Source organism: Columba livia, chromosome 4, assembly GCF_036013475.1.
Source record: "Columba livia isolate bColLiv1 breed racing homer chromosome 4, bColLiv1.pat.W.v2, whole genome shotgun sequence".
Lineage (NCBI taxonomy): Eukaryota > Metazoa > Chordata > Aves > Columbiformes > Columbidae > Columba > Columba livia.
The window spans coordinates 8,939,290-8,965,241 of NC_088605.1; the positions used below are offsets into that span (position 1 = coordinate 8,939,290).

A 25,952-nucleotide genomic window follows, 5' to 3' on the forward strand; every position below is an offset into this window, starting at 1 on the left:
AGAGAAGATGTCAGGACACTAAGAGCTTTCTAGGGCTTTACAGCTCGGGACCATGGGCTCATCAAGAGACAGGGAAGATACTTATTATGTCACTCTTGCCTGTGTACTCTTTCCTCCACCTTCTTAGCCACTCTAGCTCTAAGCATGGTTTTGCTTTCTTATGCATCTGTTTAAGTTTCCCTGTTTCATCACCATCATGTTGTTTTTCACAAGCAGCATCTTGGGTGTAGGCAACATGTCAAGCAGAAGCAGCAACGTGCCCTGCTCCAACAAGATTATTATCTAAAACCAGGAAAGAAGTCAGTGTCCTAGCACATGGTGATACAATCGGCTCTGAGCCCTACGAGGTCATTTGTGCCCACACATACCACCATGTGACCAGCTCTCCTGGCTGGTGCCCACTAAAGACCAGACCATAACCATCGCATCTGTCCCAGGCCCTTTTCAGGTGGTCTGGCATCATGCAGGAGCAGGGGATGAGAAAGAAAAGCATACAAGCAGAAGAAAGATTTCTTACCAAACGTGCAAGTGGGTTTGGCCCAGAAATAATCTTGCTAAAGGCCGAAGTCTGCACACATCACCCATTAACCATGACTTGCTCCAGGTTCTTCACCATGCAGGCAAAAGTGGCTTTGCCATCAAGGAGGAATGACCCCACCTGGGAGGAGATAGCAGAGAAAAGGGGCAGAGTCAGGTTCATCTTACAACCAAGGGCTACATACAAATAGGCATCGGGCACCAAACTCAAGCAGTGAAAGCAAAGGGAAGTTTGGTACCAGGAAATTTAGGCCCCTCCCCACCACCATGGCACTGGGATGCACTCCCTACACATTTGACCAGAAGGTCAGGCAGCACAAACTAAAACCCAAACCGTGCAGAACAAGATAATGCTGTGAATAATCAACACACAGCCTCTCCAGTGATAACACAAGCTGCCTAGCTGTTATTACTGGCATTTACCTTAAATGTTACACACACTCACTTCCGGGGCTGCCTCACCATGCCCAGCATGACTTCAAGGCATGTTAACCTGAGATGGTGTGGAAGGTGGTACCACTGCCTTGCATCAAAGGTAGGCACTGTGTTTGGATTCAGTCCACCCTGTGCCAAGGTCAGTGTGGATGTTAGGGTCATCAGAGACTTCCAGATGTCAGACACTGTATTAAAGAGCAGGTTGCAAGCAAGGATGGTGAAACTGGTTACCTTTAGACTCATACTGACAAGACCTCTTAACAGGAGAGGAGCAAAACGTTAAGTATTGATGGCACAAAATCAAGGCTGAGAAAAGCAATAAAGCAATATAAAACATAGCGCATCCCCTGAAGACCCTGCCAGACTGGTAGAACTGGGAAAAAATGCCAAACAAATTCCTACAAGCCCTCACTGAAGCTGCCTCAAGGAACTAGCCTCTTTGAAGAGTAATTTTGCAAATGCCAAGTAATCATAGCTTGCAGAGATGTAGCATGAAGCTCTGTGAAGAAGTGCTGTTGTGCACTCCTGAAATGCTCATGTACACCTGAGGCAGCTGCCTGGACAACCAAGATCCAGCTTACCACTTTCCCAGGAGCTAGTGTGTTTGCTCTGAGATAGCTCTGGTCCTACCAAAAAAAACCCTGAACCCGATCCAAGATAAATAATTTCATGTCTTTCCCGGGTAGCACCACAGGTATCTTTTTTCCCAATATAGCACATAACTTGTTCAGGAAATGATTCTTTGCGCTGACCTTCCATCAAACACTTATCTAGTCTGCTCAGCAAGGCACAGAAGTCATTTATTTCTTCCAGACAGTCAATGTTGATTTTTCCACTTCCACGACATTAATATGGAGGCAAACAAATACAATTTGGTATCCCAAAGTAAAAATTAGCTAGACTTCACAGAAGTTATTTTCAAGCAGACCCTGAAATTAAACCTGCTTCAGTAGTACTGACAGGCAATCTCTTGTTAATACAGGAGAGAGAGATCTGTTTTCATCCTCTTGTGCCCTCCTGCAGTCTAACTCCCTCAGCCATTTCTGTCCTGCAGAAGATGACAGTTTCACAGGAGATGGTGCTTGAGGCCATTCTGGAGGAACAAATTCAATGAGCACTCATAGGGCCTCATTCTACACATGAATTACAGGATCCCAAAACAAATCTTCCTGTCCTGGAGTGACACATACACATATTCCACAGGGGAATAACATGCACTCAAGTGTTGACATTACATGGATGGTGCCCACCTTGATTGTGCACCATCATGAGCACTGACCAGCTGGACAGGATCAACTATGGAATGTGTCTAATTGATTCAGCTTTGCCAGTGGCTTCAGAAGGCTCCCAGTTCTCTGCCATTCTCTAGTTTTTGCCTAATACAGTTTCCTAGGGATGTCTTCTCTCATTTGATGTCAGTGAGGAGGAGTTTGTCTTGTCTTAGCAGGCAGCACTGGCCTCCTGTGAACACCATCATATCCAGCTAAGGGAACTACAGCAGAACGTTAACTACGTGACCACAGACCTCGAGCCCTTACAGAACTGCTGAATAAGCACCGCTGAACACATCGGCAGAAAGGCACTCAGATGTTTAGCTGATGAGGGCAGCATGGAAACCAAAGGAGAAGAACAGAGATGAGCGCATGGATTGTGAAAGCTGAGTCATGTTCATAAGCAGAGGGAAAGGAACAAGCTGCCAGATGGGTTCCTAAGAAAATACCTTTCTGGGTACATACGAGTTCTCACACTGGGAATGTGCTGTTGTCATTTACAGCCTGCATGTGAGAATTTCGAAGTCATGGCTGTCTGAATGTCATCTCAGAGCTCTTGTTATTTGAGTAATTCAGATTTTTGGCAATGATCTTTCCTTGGGCAGAAACCATGCACAAGAAACGGAGGAGGTAAATTTTAGGACTGATTGATCTGGGTATTGTAAAATGTGTTTGTGCAAACGCCCTTGTCAGTGTATACATTCCTAACTAATGCTTCTGTTGAAGGTTTATGTCTTGAACATGAAAAACTTCTGCAAATACCTCCTAAAGGCATTTATGGTCAAACTCTTGGAGAACACAAGGAAAATCCAGAACTGGATCATCTTAATGAGACCCTGCGTGGTCTCCCGCTTCAAAAAAGCCACTCGGAATAACCCCCATTGCCTCAGCCTGGGGTGTACAAACAGCCAACTGATGAAAATCATCTGCCAAGTGGCCCTTCACAAACTACCCAAAGAAATATTCATACCCTAATAGGAGAAATGACAGAAATGTCTGAAAATCAGGTAATTCCTTTGCAAGTATTACCACCTTCTCAATAGCCCAGGAGAGAGAAGTAGAGGCTGTGCAATACAGCCCTGACAACCAAGGACTTTTATCTGGTAAGGCAACCACGAAGGTTGGAACCACCACACTTGGCTCCTGAGCAGCACAGTGACTGCTAGATAAAAAATGCAGATAAATGCAACACACATCATGATGCTGCTAGTAAACAAACACCAAGATCCAGACAGAGGTGTTGGTCCCAGGCCGCAAGCAAAGAAGGCAAAGGAGCTTCCAGCTCTCCTTGTACAGGCTGAGCAAAGATGCTCATGGTGAGTGAGCCGAGCTGATCAAGCTCTGGACCTTCTTCAGTCCAATAATAGCAAAACCGCGGTGTTTCTACTAAAATCAATGCCTGCAGAGTGGGCAGCCCAGTGTACCTGGAGCTGTGCCAGGTGGGCATCACTCCCCTTTTTTCTACAACAGTAGGGCTTTTTTTGCTAGTAGTAAAAAAACCCCATAGTTATTAATATATTAGTATATATGTTTGCTAGTTACAATTTCAGAATATGAAGAGTTCTGCTGTTATGTAAATGTTCCAGGGAAACTGATGCTTTTAATATTACCTACCAGTTTTATTGACATCCGCTACTAAGATCGTAATTATGCCTTAAACTGGAGGAAGTCTTGGACGGTCTGGAACATTTTGGATACACCTCTTCCACTTCCACCTATGCCCCCTCTAATTATCTTGTGATGAGATTTTTTCATAGGAGACACATGCGGACTTGCACCACTTTTTATTTTGATTCTGAATTACTATTTAGTTGTGATTATCACTTTTTTTCTTGTCTTCTAAAAAAATTAACAGGAGTTAAGAAACCTGAGCCAGTGGGAGCCTTTGGATACAAAGTCCACTTCTTGCAAAGCCCCACTATCACTTTTCACTCTTTGAGAGTGACTTTAACGACATTTTCAGGAATTAGGTTTGCAAAAGTAAGGCCGTTATTGGATATTTGGAAAACAGAAAGGTAAATGCTGTATTCATTACGACATTACAACACTATGTTGGCACAGAAATACTCATGACTTTTCCATCAGCCTTGTACTTAAATATAGAATTTAAGAAATTTTTACAAGGTAGAGGAAGGATAAGAAATTATTGGCAAAAAGGGTGGTTCTGAGGTTACAGAATCCAAAATAATTTTGGTTAGCTGACCAAAAGCTACTTATTTTTTCTGAGTGCACCACAATTCTAGTGTAGATGGTACTAACACATACTTGCCTTGCCCAGATCAGTGTATCACATAGATTGTATGAACATGGAAGAATGTTAAGTGCAGTATGAGCCCAGGGAGAGCGGGCAGCTCTCTGAAAGAGAGACACTCATCCTCACCATTAAAGACAATCTTAAGAAACCATATAAAAGGCTGTGTTTTCAGTTGTTAGGCGAAATTTCCAGCAAAGCCAATGGAGGTTGGCTTGTGTGGGAGGGACTGAAGAAGTAAGGCCTGCGTGCATGTGTGAACGTGTAGAACAGGGCAGAAATACTGTTGTTTATGCAACATTAAAACTGTGAAATGAAGCAGTCAAGCAGTGCAGCGTCAGGGTTGAATGCTCAGCTGTAATATTGCCTCCCAGTATTTAGGTGTCCGCAATGGTGGTTTTGCACATCGCTATGACTCCATGCAATAGGCAAGATCTGTGAAATATGCCGTAGTTGGGGTTGTTCAGAGACAAGTAAACCTGTGATTACACTGCAAGGAAAAAAAACCTCAAAAACAGCACCACTTTAATTTGAGACCTTACCATCCTCATGGCCCCACGCTTTGTCCTTGATCTCCAGGTCTGCAGGAGCTGTGCCTTGGTGCAGAGTCACTTCACACTCTCAGTGGCAGAGAATTATGCCTAAAATAAGACTGTCACTTAGCTGGCATCCAAATAAGAGTCAAAAAACTGTCACTGCTGATTTTAGCTCCTGCCTGCTCCCCACTCTGGGATCCAAGTGTCCCTCACTGCCTGTGCAGCCCTGCACGCGGCCCATCATAGGACCAGCCTTTCCTATTCAGCATCTCCTAGGGAAGCTGGATCTGCACTGAAGTACCTGATTTTTCAGTATTCACTCGGTAATTAGTAGTTTTGTGTCTCTTGATCTAGGATGTTTCTCATAGGTGATATATGCCTAGCCAACTGCTCCTTCTTGCAAGAGCGGGAGCACCTGAAAATGATGCTGCAATTACTTCCTCATCAAGTCCACATCATCTCTCAGGATCTGACTATGCAAGACAGCCAAGGCAGTCCCATGGCTTATGATGAGAGCTTCTTTCTCCCTTTGAGAAATGAGAATCTGTGGCTACAATGGAACAGATCTTCCACATATCTGTGCCTTTCAGAATTTCCAGCTTATTTTGCTTATAATTCCAAATGATCAATGCTAATGCTGATCTAACCTCTGCTTATTTTTCTTTCCTCAATGTCTGAGTGATTCATTTGGCTCAAAAAAATGGATTTAACTATCATTTCAAACAACCAATAATTACAGTGACTGAAACCTAATATTTAATTCCAACCTTAGAATAAATAAAATATCACATTAAATATCAGATGAAGTGAAACATCTCAATTTAGCCTGGCCATATGTTTGTCGTATTTCTGTGCAGAATACATGCATGAGCAAAATACAACCAAGACGGAGGAAATCAGATAACACCAAGCTCACAATAACACTCAAGGAATGTACCCATGCCATTCAGTTTAGGTACCTTGAAGTTCAGGCACCGATGAAGCAGATTTCAGGTGGGACATCTACCATGTTTCTCTGAAAATAAGACCTTCTCCAAAAATAAGCCCTAGCATGATCTCTCAGGATTTTTGAGGATGCTCAAAATACAAGCCCTACTCCAAAAATACACCCTAATCACAGTTCACTAAAAAAGTAAATTTAAATAGTGTTCAGACAGCTATACATGTAAAAAAGTAAGCATCTTTTGGAGCAAAAATTAATATAAGACCCTGTCTTATTTTCAGGGAAACAGGGTAGTATGCAGAGAGCAGGAATTTCAGCAGTAAAATAAATTATTAATCATCAGTCCCTCTATTTTCACATTTTAAAGGTGCTGAAGTGAGCAAGACATTTGCAAATTCAGTTCAGCAAAAGCAATGCAAGCCCAAGGGACAGGGTGAGTTTGCAGCACGTCTCCCAGGTACACAGAGGCAGACAGGATCCAGTGGCAAGTGGGGGCACAAGAGGGGCTTTTTGGATCTCTGCATAATCTTTTAGGATGGTGCCAAACTTGAGAGCTGAGTTTCTACAGCTAATTACCACAGTTTACAGATACTGAAGCTAAGGCACATGTTTTCAGGAGGGCTGAGAGCACAGTCTTCAAGTATGGTGCAAATTAATGCAACAGCTTCATTAACCATCTGGTCATCCACGCAACACATTGCAGCAGTAGCCTGAGGAGCTGGGGCACAAGGACCACTTGCCTGGGTGAGATGGCAGAGGTATTTCATATTTTTTGACTGTTCCCTTAAAGAATGTAAGATTTACAAGTCAAAAATATGACATTTTACTGTTGCCAACTAATATGTGGATTTAGCTGGCTCATCTTCAAATGCTCAGGTTTGAAACTTCTTGCCTTTTCTTTTTACAGGCATTTTGCTGCCTGACATTAAGCCTCACATTATTCAGTGTTTGCTTCAAACAACAAAACACTGCCTTTTGAGGAAAGCTACAAACTGGACATCCCAGTAATCTCAAGTACAGTCATCCCAATCAGCTCCTGCAGTGGGAAACCCCCATATGCAGCATTTCAAAGGTTCGGGCACATCCCAGAAGTTATTTTTCCTGCAACCCTGCTGCATCTGTGACTCTTACGCTGGAGTACGCCTAACGCATCCAGCTGCCCTGGAGCCAGGGCTTTACCTGGGCTCATTCACCATAAAACCCTCTTGTTCTGTGGGAACATCTGCTCATTTCTGCTCCACCCAAACACCCCACACATTCTTCAGAAATTTCTTTCTACAGGTCTGGTTGCTTTTTGCCAGCAGCAATGTGCACGCTTGACATGCTAAGAAAAAGTATTTAGAAGCTGCGTTCCTCATAAATTATTCTCACTGCAGAATGAAGAGAAGCAAACTAACACTTCTGTACTTTAGGAAACCCATTTGCAAAAGGGCTTAATTTAGTCAATTAAAGTGAAAAATCTGCCATTCCCTCTCCATAATATGTTTCAAAAAGTTTTTACGGTAATTTACCCAGGTCACTACTGGACTAAGTGACCAGGTGGCTGTGCAGCACCCTGGGAACTTCACTCACCCATGTGAATCCATGCTTGGTGGGACACTGGGGAACTGATTTCTACCTGTGCTTCCATCTTGGCTCTTTTGAAATGGGCTGTGGATTTGGGCCTGGTTTCTGGCCAATTGGGCCAACTCTCTTTCCTTAGCTCCTTGGTGGTGATCCATGCCTGACACCAAAGACTGAATTTAAATGGAAGAACAAGAGTGCTGCCCTGGTGAGCATGGGAGAACTTACTCTGCTGTGTCAGATAAATGCAGGATACAGGGTTTATAATAGTTTTCTACACTAACAGACCCCCACATTCACAATTCCAGCCCAAAGAAGCAGGACTTTTAATTCTTACTACTTTTCAGTCTAAGTCGCCAGTTGGAGCTCTTTTAATTTGACTTCTCATTGCTGAATTTGGAGGGTACTTTCCAAGGACCGTTTACAGTTTTTCTACACAGCTATGAAATCTAAATATGGTTTAATATCACAGCTCTAGCACCTGAGGTTTCAAAGAAAGGAAGCAAAGATGACAGTTACCAACTCTGCTTTTTCACATGCACTTAAGATAGTGTAAAATGTTGTGGGTTTTTTTTTAAAGGACAATATTCAGACATGAAAACATCTATAAGATTTGCAAAACTAGCTAATGGTTCCATTCTGACTGCCATTGCCATCCTTTCCTTCTCTCTAATACCAGCATTGCCTGGAGTTAAACACCCTTTTAGATGTGTGGTGGTGGCTGGCCACTAAAACCTCTGTAAGAGCTGGTATTTCATTCACACCTGTGCTTCACACTTGATCTTCAGCCATATGTAAGCAAATAGGTAATACTGTAATATTTATGGCTACTTGTGCTGGATTCATTGCTAGAACTCCTTCTCTCGGATGACCCAGCGCTCTTCTTTGGAGCTTTGTTTTGAGTTGAAAGTTTCTGTGTGTTTCTCTCATCAGGATGCAAACAAGTCTTTCCTGGGCTTCTTGGGTTTAGTCTCACTATTTTATCTAGTCTCACAAGATCGAGATCTCATAGCATTTGGCAGGGCACAAACATATGGCACCCAGCCCCTGCCCTCTGAACAGCTGCTCTGGCAGGGGCTGAGATGGGAAACCAGGCTGCAGGCAGCACCAAAGACCATGGACCCTTGCACCCAAAAAGCACAACTCTGACTTCCAGACCCTTCTGGTTATATGTCTGAAAAGCCCTTTACTTAGTCCTTCGCAGAATTACCCAGCTGGTCTGAGGGGCCATTTATAGGAGCTTCAAGCCAGCTGGTTACTCAAGAGTTGCCCCTGGATGGATGCTCAGTGACAGGGAGATTTGGGGGACAAAGTTTCTGTAAAACCTGTTCAAATACCAGCAGGGTACTTCTTCCCTTCAGACCTGCAGTTTCATTTAATCTGACTTGATTTAATCTCTCATAATTGTGCAGTGCATTTTTATTTAGATTTGCCTCCAGTCTCCTACCAATTAGTACATCCATGCATAAGTGATGTCGGCACCTCAGATCTCACCGGAATGCCTTGCTCACTGTTTCATCATCTTCAGCTCCTAAAATGCTCCGGGTGGCTGCCAGAAGGGCATTTCTCTCTCAAATTCCAGACCATCTCGTGAAAAGACTTTTGTGATCACAAGGACTGTCCTGAAACAGCTCCACATGCAGGGAAGCCCTATTAAATCACCCTCAGAGCCATGTATCTTATCAGCCACACTTTTCCCCTGTGAATCTCAGAAGTGGATCCTGTAGGAAGCGACGTGCTGATTTTGGCTTGCAGGAGAAAGTTAAAGCTGAACAACTATTACCAAGTTGTTTGAACCTGGTTCCAGCTCCATCTCTGCCATGTTTAATAACCTCCATGAGCTGCTTGATTCCTTAAACTGATGGTCACACGTGTCTCCTTCTGGCTTCCCTGGTACCAGAGTGGTAATGCTGGAATTTCAGCCATGAGCTGGGGTGACCAAATGATAACTGCCATCCAGGTACAGGCTGCAGATGCCTATAGGGTTCCTTGCATGTATTTGCTTTGGTTAGGGAAAGAGTTTGGTGAAACAATCTTCAAAACTCACTTCCCTGACTCAAGCTAGAATTTTTACCAAGTCCGTTAGAAGTGTGTGCAAGGACTGAGAGGCTGAGAGCATACAAAACTCTTCAACACCTTCTTAACACCCGCATCCCACCTGCCATGAGGTTGGAAGAGATACTGAGGGAGCAGCAAGTTTTTCTCTAAATTCCCCCACTGTTCCCACTAACAATGTTGTTGAAATAAATGGGTGAATGCTCTTCTCTCCAACAAAATTATCCATAAAAGCGGCTGGTAATTACAACCATAATGAGCACAGACACCAACTAGAGATGAATCAGTTATATACTTTTTACTTGTCTGGAACTACGGATTGTGTCTAGAGCGGAAAAGTTCACCTAAGAAAATATATTCGTTAGTGTGATTAGATCAACACCACCACAGTTTTCAATATTACTTTGCCTTTGGCAGCAGCAAGGACAGCTGGGCAAAGCAGCATTTAACATTATGCTAGTTAAGGCACGTCAGATAATAAACTTTCCAACACAAGGCATTCTCCCACAACAGACAAGCCGTAGCAAAGGAACCAGTTTCGGTGGTCACTGAATAAATGAAAATCTTTCTGAAGTTATATATACGGGATGGATCAACACCCATCTCAGTAGGAGCCTCTCATAGCAGGGGAAGTCTACAGGTTACAGGAGCAAGCCCTAGAGCACCATGCCACTGGCATCAACAGGAGTTCTGCGTGATCCCAGCATAGTTTGAAATACAGAATTGGGCATTGCTGGCAGCTCCAGCCTATCTTGAAAATACTTGGAAGTTGGTTTCCAGATAAATCAGCAACTCACACCTGCTATAAAAGACATCTTGGACACCAGATCAGTCTGTGTCCATGCACTTGCCACAGCTGCGCTCACAAATGTTTCCCTCCTGCCCCTGCCCCACTTTTCTGTGCAGTTCCCCAAGCCTGGGGCACTGTCTGCACCACGGTTTCCATTGGACTGGTCGTGTTTTCTCAAAGCTGATGTTGTGAAGGTTTCAGTTGCAAATGCTGAATATTATTCACTTGAATAGCATTCTTACTTTCAAACATCCCCCCCTTCTCCAGTAGTTGCAGGCACTCTGTCTGTGCCAGATGAGGTGCAAATGCTCTGCTTGCATATCATATATTCTCATGAATAGTTTCTTGGTCTGAAGGAGCTAAAAAACCTCGATGTGCTTATAAGATGTTTCCTCAAGGTGCTCCTTGTGCCTTAGATAAACAGAGACAAGTGAAAAGTGTCTGTCAGGCCAAAAATACACATGCACCCCCTCTAAACCATTCAGGAGATATGAAGATACATGAAAGTTCACAGCAGTGCATTTTTGCAGCATATAAACTGTTTTTCAGTCATGGCAGAGATTGGTATAGGTCAGTCAGCACAATGGCATTAGAAGAGCACTGAAGAACCAACTGGTGAGCATCACAACCATTTAATGAGCTGCAGGCTGACTTGGCCAATGCATGGACCACCATCAGAGGTCACTGAAGGCTGCTGTCACCAACTGAACTACCTCTGTACAAGCTTACCATGCATCTGGATACAGGCACCACTGGCACTTCCTCCACCTGTAATCCAGTCCACGTGCTGGCAGTGGGAATTGTCCTGCACTGACCCTGCCCCACCAGAGGATTTACCAGTCCATGGGAACTCTTTCCTTTAGCAGCTCAGCCAGTTTTTCTGGTTTGCTTTGCATTGCTACAGTGGCACAGAGCACTTGCTGTGTCTACTCTGGCTGACTGGATCCCATTCAGCTGCCTAGAAAAACTCTACCATGGGAGCAGACATGAAAGTCGATGTTTCAGAAAGATTTGCTCTGGCTTGAGAAGAGCCAGGGAGCTGGTGTGGCAAAGAGCCTTGGCCAACACTCTGAAAAGTCCATGCAGCAGAAGTCACATTTTCCCTTGTGGTTAGGATAGATTTCTAACCAGCATCTCAACTTTCGCCTTCTCTGCCAGTCTAAGTGGTTGCATGGATCCTGTCAGCAGGGGATCTGTATACCACATAGGTATGCCCTGCGTAGTGCTTTCTCTTGACTCCATTTTAAAGGTGCCAAATTGAAACACAGGGTAAAGGACCAAAAACTCTAAAAGGGACTCCAGCAGAATGGAGATGGGAGCTCAGCTGAGCACCACTTCAGGACCCACACCCAAAATACATCTTTCCTCCACAGTGGAGTGTCTGAGCACACTGCCTAAATACCTACACACACAGGACAGGCTGCTACAGACCAGTATCCCATCTGTAGACCCAAAAGAAAAATAAGTCCTCTACAAATATTTTTGAACTCTTTCTGCCTGCAAAAAGAAGTAGACCCTGCATTCCTTACTATTAAAAGACAAGCCTTGGTTGGTTATCTGCATGGATACAGCCCCTGCAGGCAATCAACTCCCTTTGCTCTCTAAGATTAACTCTTGTTTACACCTGTATGTCTTTTTCCCCATGACAGCTATCACACATTGCCAAGAGGTCTAAAAAGTTCTCAAGAAACCTGAATTCCCAGGTTGCAATGCCAGAAGATGAAACAAATTTAACTACTCACGGTCTTTGAAACCCTGGGGCACCACATCAAGCCCCTACTCCATCTATCTCTTCTCCTCCTGGTCACACACCCTTGTTCTATTCCTTATCTGACTCTTCCATGAGCTGATTCAATGCACTTGACCAGCAGAAGACTACTTCTTGAAGGAATGAGCAGCTCACTGTTGGGCTCAGAGAGGGGACTGCAAATCCCCAGAGCTCAGGAGGGGCCATGGGATCACATAGCCTGGGGCAGAGGTGGAAGGAAGGAATGGAGTTTAGCTAGAGGGTTGTTCTAGGTGAATGCCTGGGTTGTCCTTGGAGGGGCTTTTGGGTTCTCCTAGGAGGGAATCCTGGCTTGTCCCAGGAGGGGCACTCCTTGTCCTCCAGATGTTCTGCATACGAATGGAGAGGTCAGGTTTACCATTCTGTGCCACTATCTCCATGCCAGGGGCAAGGTTTTTCCTTCTGCAGCTGGGGACACAATGAGAAGCAAGAAGCCCTGAGCAGTAGGAGGAGCTTGCAGCCCCAATCTGATATGCACAATGTCACGGGTTAAATGGAGACAACTCCCCCTCAGCATCAGAAACAGCAGTCGCGCAAGAGAAATGTCTTTCCAGTCACAAGTTTCAAAATTATTTCTATTTGCATTGCAATGAATTTGCAACTGGCAGGGGTTGAAACTCAGGAGTTAATGTACTGCAGGTTTATGGTAAATGAATGCTTCTGGAGCCATAATTCATGTTAATTGACAGAAGCTGTCTACAACACTATGAAATATGCACATCATAGCTGCAAAACAGGAATCCCTGTGTGCATCGGGAAACAAACAGCGCCTTTTGCTTCCAAACTCTATGATTACTTCTCTTTTTCACATCAAACAAAAACTGCTGGTTATGTCCGCATCTGAAATGAGGTGTGAATAGTCAAAGACGCATCTGTAACAAACCAGCCAAACACAAGAAATGGAAGAGGAATGTACCTGAGAAATGGCTGACCATTCCCATCCATGCCACACTTTGTTCGTAAAACACACTGAACAACCACTGAGCTCAAGGCAATGAAAATCATCAGGCAATTACCATTTGTGTGACCCATTTTCAGCACTTCATTAAAAAGTAGTGGCCAACGGGGGCAAACCAGCTTAACTTCATTGACTAGAGCACAATCAGCCCCCTAAGATTTATCTGCTTGGAAAACATATATATTCTGCCAGTAGATCAGCTTTTAATGACTGAACTGGATTCACAACATTACAGATAAGTTTAGGAGAAGAGGTTCAGTCTCTCAGTGAGGACATCAGTGAAACAAGTGAGGGATGAATTCAAGGGTCTTTACTGGGAGTGCTGAGCCATGGACAGATTTGTTAGAAACAGAAGTTTGTGAAGTGATATTTTGAATGTTGTATACAGAGAGACTTCAAGGCAGCAAGGGAAACACCTTGAAATTCTCCATTTTGTCAAAACGTGTCACCACATCAAAGCATAGCCATCTCGCAAAGACATTTGGGTTTGACAATGTATTTGGCAAGATTTTCTGGAAGTTTCAGGAATCTCTAACTGAGAGAGGCATCATGGGATGGTGTAAATAATGTTTTTCAGGGTTTTGACCCCAAATAAGTAATGTTAAGAAATTCCACTTTAAGAAACCATTCTAAAAGAATTCTGTCTTGCTCATATGAAAAATGAAAGCTAGCTTTGAAGCTAATAAAGCTGTCATAGACAGAATTATCTGCTCACATCAATAGCTGCAGGGGACAATGTCTGGCCTTAGAAAATCCATCCTAGACCAACCAACCCAGTTAATGCAAGTTAGCTCTCACTGCAGTTGTAACTATGGTTTTTTCCTCACTGCCTTCCCTATTAATATTATTGAACACTAGTAACTTCTACATTGCATACAGAGAAGTTTTTTTACCACCACTGAACACATTGACGTAAGAGCCTAGAGATGGTCTTAAGGAAGGTACATTCATCATGTTTCTTGTCTTTTTGCAATAATAAGCAACATGACATCTAACCTCGCCTGGCCCTACCATGCAAAGCATTTTTCCATCACCTTCCCTGAGACCTGTGGAAACCCTCACGGGCTTCCCGTTCTCTGGGATCCCCTCCCAGCACAGCCAACTGTCTTCAGCAGAGCTCCCACCAAAGCGAGGTGCTCTGCAGCCCAGGCTGGCAAAGCAAGGCCTGGGCAGATGTGGGTTGAGGCACGATGTGAAAGGGGAGGAGGTAAGAGGTGGTGTTGCTCAACCTGTGGGATTGCACAAAGCTCGGGAGGTGCTGTCATGGGGAGTTCAACTGGATTTTATCCTGTAATAAATTTTGCCATGGTCCTGCCTAACTTTTTCTTGGTTTCATTTACTTGTTTTATGCTTTGCTAAGAACCAGGGTCCAGCTTTATATCTTATATTCTTTATGCATCAAGAGGAGCCATATCTCATTATTCATTCGCTAATGATAGGACTCTGCCAATCTGCTTCACATGGAGTCGTTCCTTATTCCCAAGAGCGGTCACAGAATTGTAGAATCATAGAATAATTTGGGTTGAAAGGGACATTCAAAGCTCATCTAGTCCAACCCCCTGCCATCAGCAGGGACATCTTCACCCAGATCAGGCTGCTCAGAGTCCCGTCCAGCCTGGCCTAGGATGTCTCCAGGGATGGTTCATCCACCACCTCTCTGGGCAACCTGGGCCAGGGTTTCACCACCCTCAGTGTAAAACATTTCTTCCTCGTGGGTAGCCTGAATCTCCCCTCTTCTAGTTTATAACCATTACCCCCTGTCCTGTCATAACAGGCCCTTCTAAAAAGTCTGTCCCCATCTTTTTTATAGGCTCTGTTTAAGTACTGAAAGACTGCAGTAAGGTCTCTCTGGAGTCTTCTCTTCCCCAGGCTGAACAATCCCAACAACACAAGCGCTCAAAGATCAAGGTGCTGTGAGTGGGCTCACTGCAGACAGGATTTGGCCCAGACAGGACATCATTATTGAGACTTAATTTGCCCTCCCCCAAAATGCCTGAAACCCATGAGCCCAGCCCTTCAATCATCACTCCCACAGCTCTTCCTTGACTTACACAAGCAGTTCCACGTGTGGATGAGGTTGGAGGATTTTTTGGGATGAGACCTCAGGTAATCCTGACCTGACCTGACTCACAAAGCGGGAGGAAGGAGCTCAATCCAACTGGCTTGGGAGGTGGCTCCTCTTGCCAGAGGTACCTGATGCCAGTTCTTTTGAAAATAAAGAATTAATCATCTTTCTGATTAACTTTAGATATTCTCAGATAGGCAAGGAAAAACCGAGTCAAAGATGTAGACACTGTCAGAAAGGTGTGGAAGAGGAACAGTAGGTGTTGGGACAAATCGTTCTCATTTGGAAGCTCAGCTAAAAAGATGTGGTAAATTGCAGGAGGTCAGTGTTTGCAGCGAACAGCCTGGCTTGTGAAACTTTCCTCTCCCACCACAACTGGGATGCTGAGTGAAAGAAAACAGGGCTTTTCACTCATTTTGAACCTGATCCTGCCCCATCCAAACCAGCCAGGCTTTGTCACTAGCCCCAAGTTCACAGGTGGGGAGGGAACACAGCCCCATACATCCCGCCTATCCTGACAGCGGCGAAAAGAACATTTCTGAAACATGTCAGCTAAAATATTTGAACAAGCAGGTTTTCAAATCCCAGTGTGGACAGAAGGAGCTGCTTTTTAGCAGGTGTTAGCAGAAAAAGATAAAACTGCTCAGTTGAAAATATGTCATCTTTCATTTGGAAATGTGTCAGTACAAGTGTGTTAGCACCTTCGTGCCAAGTCTGGACAAGCCCTGGAGGAGAAGAACAACTGAACTAGCGAGGAGATCTAGCTGGAACTCACTCTGGGGTCAGCCCATTGCTGCAAGATTTTGGTTAGGGGAGAGAAAAGAATTATCCTCTAACAAGAACATTTAAATTCAGGGGGTTTAGGAAAGGAGTTTGCAACTGCCAGCATTTTACACCTGCTCCAAGCAAAGCCTGAGGATTGTGTTTGTGGCAGCTGTGGTCACACAGAGTCCTTTCTGCATTAGGATTCCTGACGCTGATGCTATTGTGGGAGTTAAATTGGGTTCAGCAGCAGTGGGACCACTACAGGAGCCAGACCCAGATGGACAGAGCCAGAGAGGAAAGGGGTCACCTCCTGAGAGCTCAAGCTCATCTTGTGCTAGGCTTTGCTGCTATAGCTGCTTTGGTGTCCCAGCTGGCATTTTGGATCCTGCATGCTCAGAGCAAAATCCAGCCTAGGCATCTTCATGTCCCTCTGTCAGTATCCATAGCAGAGCTTCAACAGCAGGGTTTGCTTTTTCTCCATGCAAAGTGGCTGCACAGTCCCATTCACTTGGCATTTACCCAAGCAGCTGCTGATGTAGTCCCGAAGAGACACAATAAAAAGGCTAAGGGAATGTACAAATTCAATTTAATGTGGAACGAGGGACCAGTTAATCTCATCCCTTGGGAACACAAAGATATTTATTTTCATGACAATGTTGTGAGGGCTTCTATTCCAAGACAAGAACAGCCCTCATCCCCTGGATACACACTCCCTCTGTGCAGACATACTCAAATAGACGATTTTGAAGCCAACTCCCAACCTGCTGCTTGCAACCAGATTTTGTATATTTTGAGCCTTCTTTCTCTTTGGCACAAACAAATGGGTATAAACCTAAGTCACAAAGACCTCTAACAGCAGCAAAGGCAAAATTAATTGGGATGCTCAGGTTTCTATTCTGTTTCCCAGGCACACCACAGTTTCACTGCCATCCCAACAAATCCAGCACGATATGCCAAGTGGAGTGTCCTCTTGAATGGCTCTAAAGGATCATTAAACATATTAATGAGATCTGAATGGAGTTACAAATAATAAACAGCCAATGTCAATGTCTCAGCATCCAGGACAGATTTCTAGAGCTACATCCCTATCCACAGGTTGCAGGAAGAAATACTTAACCCATGTACAGGGTGAGCAGAACCATGAGAATATTAACATCAGTACTAATTACTGTCATCGCAGCTTTCCCTCCAGCCTGTTCCTCCAGGTCTGTGCATTAGCTCACAGTTTCCTGAGCAAAAGCCTTGGAGCCTCCCCTGCCAGGGCTCCCAGCCCTCCTCTACACGCTTTCTGCCACGGGTATCCGGATCTTGCTGTGCTGACCCCGCGCTGGGGCAGCTCTAATTGTGTTGCCACAATATTGGATTAACAACATGGCCACTCTGAAGGTACATCATGTTTTTAATTCCCTATTTGATGAAATAAAGTTGATGAAATCAACTACATTTTTTGTCATATTTAAGTGGATGATCAAAGTTCTGTTACACTGCATGAGCAGAGCTACCTCCTCCTTGGATAAAACAAGAAAAAACAATTTCCTGCCCAAGTCCACTTGGGATACACAAGTCCCCTGGACAATGACTTCCACCATCATGTTATGTCAGGGCTAATTGTACATGGTGTGCTGGCATGATGCGCAGCAGCCACTGGCACCTTCACCAAAAATACATCCCGAGAGGGAGGTGGAAGCTCTCAGCATTGTGACAGCTGCGGCACCAGGCCAAGAAACAGCAAATTTGAATTCAACTCCTTCCTCGGGGTGAGGGGACTCAAAGACATTGCTCCCATGAGCCTGCCTTGACCACCATCCTGAGGAAAACCTTGAGGGGAAACCTCCGGCATGGGAGTCAAGACATCTCTACAGCCAAGAAGGGCTCAGTGACAATCAGAAAGGAGACCAGAAAAGGAAGAGCTGCCTTTGGTCTCCTGGCTGCATCACTCAGCCCCTTTAGAAAGGGAAGATCAAAATAATTTAAAAATCGGCCCTTTGGGAAACACAAGGCAGTCTCAATTCTTTCCCTCCAGTGATTTTAATGGAATGACTCAGATGCTTCAAGTGCCTCACACACCAAAGTCCCCTGAAATACTTTGCAAAGGTGACACACGGAGAAACAGTTTTCTAAGAGGCAGTGACTATACTGTGGGTTCAACCTTTTCCAGCCATTCTGATTTTCACTTATTTTAGGAGTGAAAAGCCGGTTTTAGAGACAAATGAAACTACTCCCAGAGAAAATCATTCTTCCTGGCAGGGCTCACATGAAGGGCCATGCAGTGCCAGCAGTGTTGCTGCAGGGACAGGGCAGGTTGGCCATGGGGACCAGCACAGCAGGGCCAGGTTCGGCATGCTGGCTCCTCTCTGCTCACAACCCACAGCTGACAATGGGATCTCTGGGCAGGCCATTACTGACACTGTGGAGAAGAGGAGAAAAAAGCCTATGGTTTACTCCACAGCCAAAATTGCTTTTTTTCCACATAGGAAAAGTTCTTACCAGTTCCAGAGAAATAGTGTGGCATGGCATCGACCTAAGCCCAGGCGAAATAACATGGCAATGTAGGCTCAAACATGGACCCAGGCCAAACTTCAGGACCTTACAGAAGAAAGATCTGAGTCTGAGTGTGGACACCAAATCATCAACCCATTCATGATGCTAGAATACCCATGCCACATCCTTACAAAGCTTTCTGAGCTCAACGCTTTTTGCAGTGCTTTGAGCTTGGTCAGCTGCTCTGACCTACTGCACTACTTGAGCATGTCCAGGCAGCCTGAAATGCACTGAATACATTCTCAGTAGGAAACAACTCATTTTCCCAAGGAGTTTATAGCCTAAATGCACCATATAGAGGGTGTTTCACACCACAATGCATGGCAAGTCCCATGGTGGCAGGTCAAACACCAAACCCCATCTAGGAGGACACATTGGTCCTCCAGAAATCAAATAATAGAAGCGGGTAGCAGGAGCTTCCTCCCTTGAGACTAAAGTTCTTCCAAGCAATCTAGGGACAGATTTAGGTATGTGGACACAAGGCAAGACAAAGTTGGTGTATCATCTCTGTGGATATGTGTCAAGGCAATGCAGCTTGTCCATCACAGTAGGACATGAGAAGGGACAAACCCTGGTATTACTCTCATCTATCCCAGGTGCAGGATCAGCATTGTAGGGAATAATTGGCTAAGTTATACCTTGTAAGGCAGGGGTGTCAAACTCATTTCTTACATTTATACAGTATTAAAATAATATTCGGCCCTTTGAAGGCAACCGTGAGGTTGATGTGGCCCCAGTGAAAATGAGTTTGACACCCCTGCTGTAGGGTGTGACCAAACAAGCCCTTCAGACACTGTGGGCTGTGTGTGGTTTGATCCTTTTCGGTCTCTACGTGGTGCAGCCAAAGCAGGTATATTGTGGATCTAGTCAGCAACAAGCCAAAGGAACCTTAGAGGGGTCAAATAGAGAAACAACAAAGCATGAGTTGTTTAAAACAAGGATCGTATTTTTCCTCTGTATTGTATAGGAGACTACAATTCCTGACTGGCAAACATAAACACTTGTGCAATAAAATAAAAATAGTAACAACAGATATTGCCATTTTAAGGAAATTGAATGAAATATAGTGCATTTAGGTTGAATATCAGTTGTTGTTTCCAGAGTTGTTTTAATAACGGAATAATTTGCCAAAGAAAATTTAAAATGTCACATTTCAGATGTTTTATGGATGCTGGATGAAGAAGACAAAATGTATTTTAGATAAAATCCTACATTAATAGGAGGGAGTGGAGGGTTTGTTGTTTTTTTCCTTCATCTCCAGGTTCTGTGCCTGCTCAGCCTTTTACACAGGGGGATTATCTCTCTCTTAACGTGTTAACATTAAGACTGCATACTTCTCTGAAAGATACAATTCAGTGAAACACAAAGTATTGAGCTTAATACAAAAACAAATGTGTGAAGTTCTGTGACCTCTGTATTTTATAGGGGATGAGACTAGACGATCTAATGGGCCCTTCTGGTCCTACTGGCTGTAACTCCATCAATGAATGATTTTGTGGAAGTGATTTTTATTTTTTGATCCTATGCAATTCTTTTCGTATCTTCACTAAGAGTTAAGAGGTTTAGGGAGACTAAATTGAATTAAAGATCCATATAACAACAAATAAATAAATATGCAGTGTTTTTGCTGACAAATTGAGGGTATCATGGATCAGCAGTTTTATTATAGTCTCAGAGAGAAAAGATCAAAAGACAGATCAATGCATCAGCTTTTAGTTGGTTTTAGGTGGCACACTAAGGGATTAAGAACTCAAAGGATTTCCCTTCAATCTCAGAGAGTTTCCAGAACATGTAACAGTTTTAGGTCAAATTATAATAATTAACTTGAGATAGCATGTTGACTGGGGAGGAACTTTGCCAAAAACAATTTTGCACATCACTAAATACTGACGTTTGAATTCAGAAGGGAAACTTGCTTTCACTCACCCACAAGTTTATACAGGTTCAACCATTAAAAGGGATGTTGGTCTTTGCAAAAAAACAAGAGCTGAAAGTTGTAACTCTTCCCAAGTCAGATGGGGAGTAGTCCCAAGAGGATGATGTATAACGCAACAGAAAGAATGTTTAAACACACACGGGATTGTGCTGCCGTGCAGATAGACATGGCCTCTTAAATCTCTGATAATTAATCAGCAACAGGATCGTTAATCAGCACTTCTATGTTCTTAAAAGATCTTCAGGAAACCGGTGAATGTAAATGCTGGGGCTTATTTTTAGTAGGCAACTCATCTTTGATAATGAATAGGTGGACACTTGGCAGGAAAAGAAAATACAATCTCAGCCCAAAGCTGAAATTTTACATTCTCATTCAAGAGCTGCTGTGTCTCGGCCAGGTGGGATGGCTGTGCTGCAGGAATCACTGAGTGATACTACACAGCCTGGGTCAGAAAAAGAGCAAAGTTGTATTAATAGGAGAAATAGTCAGTTTTAAGGCTACAAATAGCTGTTTTTCAAAGACAAACTATCCAATCCCTGTTGCTCCATATCTGAGTGAACAAGCAGAGGGGAGGTTCAAATGTCTGCACAGGCCAGACATAAATTGTATTCAATTTTATTTCAACCCACATTCTTCAAACTTCAAACTGTCATTACCTCCTATCATCCCAGCAGACTGCTTCACCCCTTTAGAGGAGATGAGACAGCTGGAGAAAGTCATTAAAATAAAAACACACACAAAAAAAAACCCAAAAACCACACACAAAAAAAAGCAGGCATCTGAGCTCTGGCTTGAAGAATTAGACAGTCCAACAATCGCTGGGTCAATTCATATTAAGCTGAACAAAGAGCAGACGTCAACAAGAAGATGAGCTAAATGGCTCGGTGGCCGCTGCCTGTCCCTAATTCTCTGTTGACTTTCTCCAGCGCCTTGTTAGATGGGCTGCAGCATTTGACCCCCCGTTTCTAGGCGCGGGCAGGGAGCTGGGGACACATGCGGCAGCATTAAATAGGCGACTCCATCCCCGCATGCCCCGGCCCTGCCATGGGTGACTGCTCTCCCAAGTCAGCCTATCAGGAATTTATTGCCTCTTCTCCATCACCCGGCCAAAGAAACTGTCACACAGATGTTGGCATTGTAACTCATTCAGTGTCACCGTGGGGTTCTCCGCCATTGTGTCCCCTCACAATGGGGCGGCATTCAGGGAAGGGCAGGACGGGGCTGCAAAGGTAGCCCGGGGCCGGGGACGTGCTGATGTGCTCTTTGTTGCAGCTCCTTCGCCGAGGGTATCGCCTGCCCTTGCACTCCCCTGCGCTGGAGGCAAGGCCTGGAGAGGAGCTGGCAGGAAGGAAGGATTTTCTGCCTTTTGTGGGCTCTTTCTGTGTTATTTTTGTTCTCTGGGATGGCTTTTGTTGCCCAAGGTAATGATCCTTGGCCCTTATTCATATCTCTGCCTTTATCCGGGGGCCTTTGTAGGCGATGCATCAGGGGGTGAAACCCGCCAGACACAGCACCAGGGCCAGCCCCTGCTATATATATGGCTATAAATAACCAGTTGTGAGTTATATAGTATGAAATCATCCTAGTCAGAGTATTGGCAGCAGGCTGTGCAAAAGGTTTCACAAAGATACAGCAGATGCATCCTGGCTCCACAAGAATAACTCCACTGACCGCAGAGGTGAGAGGGTGATGAGCAGCATCCCAAAGCCCGGTCAGGGCAAGTATCTTCACAGGCTGTTCCACAGCTACGTGCTGTTGTCCCCTGGGCTTCTTTAAGTGCACACACTCAGAAAGCCCAGAAAAAGGGGGTCCAGGAGTGATGTAAGTAAAAGTAAAACCCTTCCTTCGAACCTCTGCCAAACCTCCTGGAGTGATGTTCTCACCCCTTCTGCTCCTGCCCTGGTGCCCAGGAGGGGATGAGATGGCAAGAAACATGGGCACACTGCTCTTTAAACACACTCATACATGTGCATAAATATAAAAAAGCAAAACCAGCTTTCGTCCTTAAAAGAAGAGGAGCTCCAAGGCCATTTCTTTCCTCCTCACAGCCAGCACCAGTGGCATCGCACTACACAAGCCAGAAAGGAAAAATGGGCACGGGGGGGGACATCCCACAGTGACACCGCTCCACACTGCAGCCTCCAATGCCCAGCATGAGCTTTACTCCTGCTCCCTACATGGAGCTTCCCCCTGGGCTCCAGACCGGCAAACACTTATGCAAGTTCTCACATGAATAATATTAAGCATATTTGTTTTTGTTTTTTCAGGTTCAAGGCCCTGGAGTATAAGCTCCAGAGGGTAGGGAGGCTCTGCTGTTCAGACATCTAAGGCACCACACCCAGCCGTGAGGAGGAGGGATTTTTTAGAATATATATCTATATAGATTTTTTTTTTAAGCTTCCATCCATCAGCTCAACAGCAACAATGGTGCCAAATGAAGTCTTTCCACTCATGCAGTTTTTGTGGTCTAAAATTGACCACGTGCTTAACCACAAGTCCTTGGCCAGTCCCCGCAGCACCCAGGTTCCCAGGTGGTCCCTGGTCCCAGCACCAGCCAAGCCTGCAACTGTTTAGTTTCGAAGCTCAGGGCAGTCAGAGTGGATACAGGCCAAATATAATATAGACACACACAGGCCTACATTATATAAAATACACACACACACTCTTACACATATTTTATATATATACATATACATATGTATATAAAAATATATAAACTCGCACACAATGTGTATGTTTAAAATAGAACCCCCCCAACCAGAAAATAAAATATTTTACTGCAAAGTGAATAGATTTTTTTAATGCTTAGAAAAATGTCTTAAAATGAAACTATAACATTAATGAATCCCTTTTCAAATGCCGATGAAATACAGTGCTGCTTACTGACTGCACAAAAATTTTTTACTGTTTATTTATATCACTGCTAATAGGAAAATCTCATTTGGACTGAAATATTATACTTGCTACAGAAGGGGTCTAAGTCTTCATGGCCCACCAAACTGTCCTCACCAGCAAACTTAGGGCACAGAGGGTCTGGAAAACTTGTGGCCTCACTGAATGCAAGCTTGAAAATCAAAACTCAACTGAAGCACATAAAATTCACCCTCCTGCTGGAGTCCTTCTTTCCTGAGCTGGGGAAAATCCTGCCCTTCACACCAACCCTTTTTTTTTTAAGCTTTCACCTCAAACAAGTGCCATCCACTGCGGAGAGCTGCTTGGTGTCCCCACGGGCAAGGTGACTCCCCTGAATAAAGTATTTCCCCATGGACCTAACATATTGTCTGTGATTCTTGCATGTGAAGAGAGGTCCATCCCCACTTAACACACCCAGTTGTCTAATGGAAAGACCCTGGTGGGAGCTGGTAACCTAGCCCAGAGAGGGTTTCTTGGTGGAGGTAGGCTTTGAGAACTCAGATGTTCAAACAGAAGCCACAATTTGCGTGGGCAGGTTTTCTGAATCATCACAGCCTGTTATTAGGGTTTCAGCTGGGAAGGGGAGAGGTCTGGACTGTTCAAGTGGCAGTTTAATTATTTTATACAAATATTTTAAAGCCTGGAAGAGGCTTTGGGAGATGCATTTGGACATTTCTTTGGGGAAAGCAAGTTCAAGTCCCATCAAGCAGAGGAAAATCACTCATGGGAGTCTCCCATATCCCAGATGAATACTCTAATTATTTGCCCGGGCATGGGGAAGAGGTGGGGAAACACAGCATTACAGCTTTCTCCAGTTCTTCTACTGACAGAAGTGATTAACCCTTCTTGGACAGCAGACCAAATTCAAGCTTTAGGCCTCGAATCACAACAGGCACCTCTAGCCCATGCAGAATTAACATTCGAAGGCAATGGTAGACACGTTTCTGGAGTGGTGAGGGTGATAAGCTTCCCTTGTGATCAGTGGCCAGAGATGGGCTTCTTCAAAAGGCAAATAAAACCACTGAAGATGCAAATGTCCCTCTAGAGGGGTCTGTCTCTTCATACTGATGGAAGAGGGATCTGAGGCCACCCAAGTCCTGAGGAAAGGAACCTCCTCTGGCGCTGAAACAAGGTGACATGAATCATAGAATGGTTTGGGTGTGAAGGGACATTTGAGATCCTCTAGTTCCAACCTCCCTGCTGCAGGCAGTCTGGGCACCAGACCTCAGTGTTTCCTCAACTCTTCCCCTCCTGAAAGTCATTAATCCCATCCCATGCGGTGCCCAGTGCACTGTGTGGATGCTCAGTTTCCTTGCATGAAGTTTATTCACACAGTAACCCATAACTTGGGCTGGATAAGAGCACTAACATATGTAAAGGATTGAGTCAAGCTCTTGGAAGCGAACAGGAAAGAAAACAAACTAATACGCTGACATAGCACTATAATATGGAGTAATCAAGAAAAAGACCAAGGCTAACATGGCTTGAACAGTACATGAATTATGTAATGTTGACATTGAAATGCCTGAAAAATGGTGGGAGGAATCCCTTTTCCTCAGAGTTCAGAAGAACAAGGTGCCCTGGACTTGCTGTGAGCAGCAGCCTGCCAGGACAGGACAGCAGACCCCTTCCAAGTCTGATGAGTAACTAGTTTTCACCAGCTTAACAAAGAGAGCTTTCAGCATGTAGGTCTAATGATGGCACAACCCAAGGAGATAAAAGGAGAGGGCCAATGTTCACAGTCAAAACAGGCTCATCTGAGCCAGTTTGTTATAGTGGATGTATCTGAGCTTAACCAAAGAGCATTTTGAAATTCCTCTTGTAATCCTATGCGGCAAACATAGCTAATGGCTCCGCTCTGTTTAAGTTCTTATTCATAATCACCATTGCATCTGGATGGAAAATACATTAAAAATCTTTTTGCTTTGTACATGTTAGTCTAGAACAACACCACAAATACTGAGATTCCTCGGGAAAAAGGCTTTCTTAAGTAAAATTATCGATCACAGCTCACATTGCTAAAGTCCCAAAAGGAAATCTAGGAGTTTAACTCAGGTTTTTCACTAACAGTTCTTGCCCCTCATGAGACAAATGTTAGCTCAGGGTGCAACGAGAGCAAAGGAGCCCCAACCATAAGTGACAGTTCTGAAACCCACCGTCAGTGACCAGACGAAATGCCCACTGAGCTGGTGGAAAGAATCTCATTCACTTCAGTGGTCTTTGGATCCTGTCCCAAAGGGGAAAGCAATTTCTGTCACAGAAATATGCCTGCCACCTAACTCATTTGTTAAATGTACTATAAAGACTCACATAATAAACTTCTAGAAATCATCCAATATCAACAGGTTTCAGCTGGAGCGATTAACCAAAGCCCAGGAACTTGGAGAGCAGGCATATTAATGTCTTCTAGCCACTAAATCTTTCTTGCCAAGAAATAAAAGAGCCAAAAAAAGCAAAGTAATTAGGAAGTTAGCACAATGACTCCAAATCCCAAAGAGAGTTCACTAATTGTTTACAGAAGATAGACTGCAATGAAGGGATGATTAGAAATATGTCAGCTGCAGGACTTTGATAGCAGAAAATCCATATTGGCAGGGAGAGGAATAG

The 25,952-nt window shown here is 44.3% G+C and overlaps 1 long non-coding RNA gene across 4 annotated transcripts in view; it reads right to left on the reverse strand.

Annotated features, from left to right (window-relative positions):
• Positions 1–25,952, reverse strand: part of LOC110359467 (uncharacterized) — a 59,308-nt gene that overhangs the window by 4,079 nt on the left and 29,277 nt on the right. The window contains exons 1-3 of one of the 4 annotated variants that reach the window (XR_010472077.1): positions 12,124–12,576; positions 5,037–5,135; positions 518–658 (exon numbers count right to left, since the gene is read on the reverse strand). This is a non-coding gene — a long non-coding RNA (uncharacterized LOC110359467). Of the gene's footprint in view, positions 1–517; positions 659–5,036; positions 5,320–11,110; positions 11,202–12,123; positions 12,577–25,952 lie in introns of those variants that run through there. The other 3 variants (XR_010472078.1, XR_002414653.2, XR_010472076.1) reach the window with 3 other exon arrangements.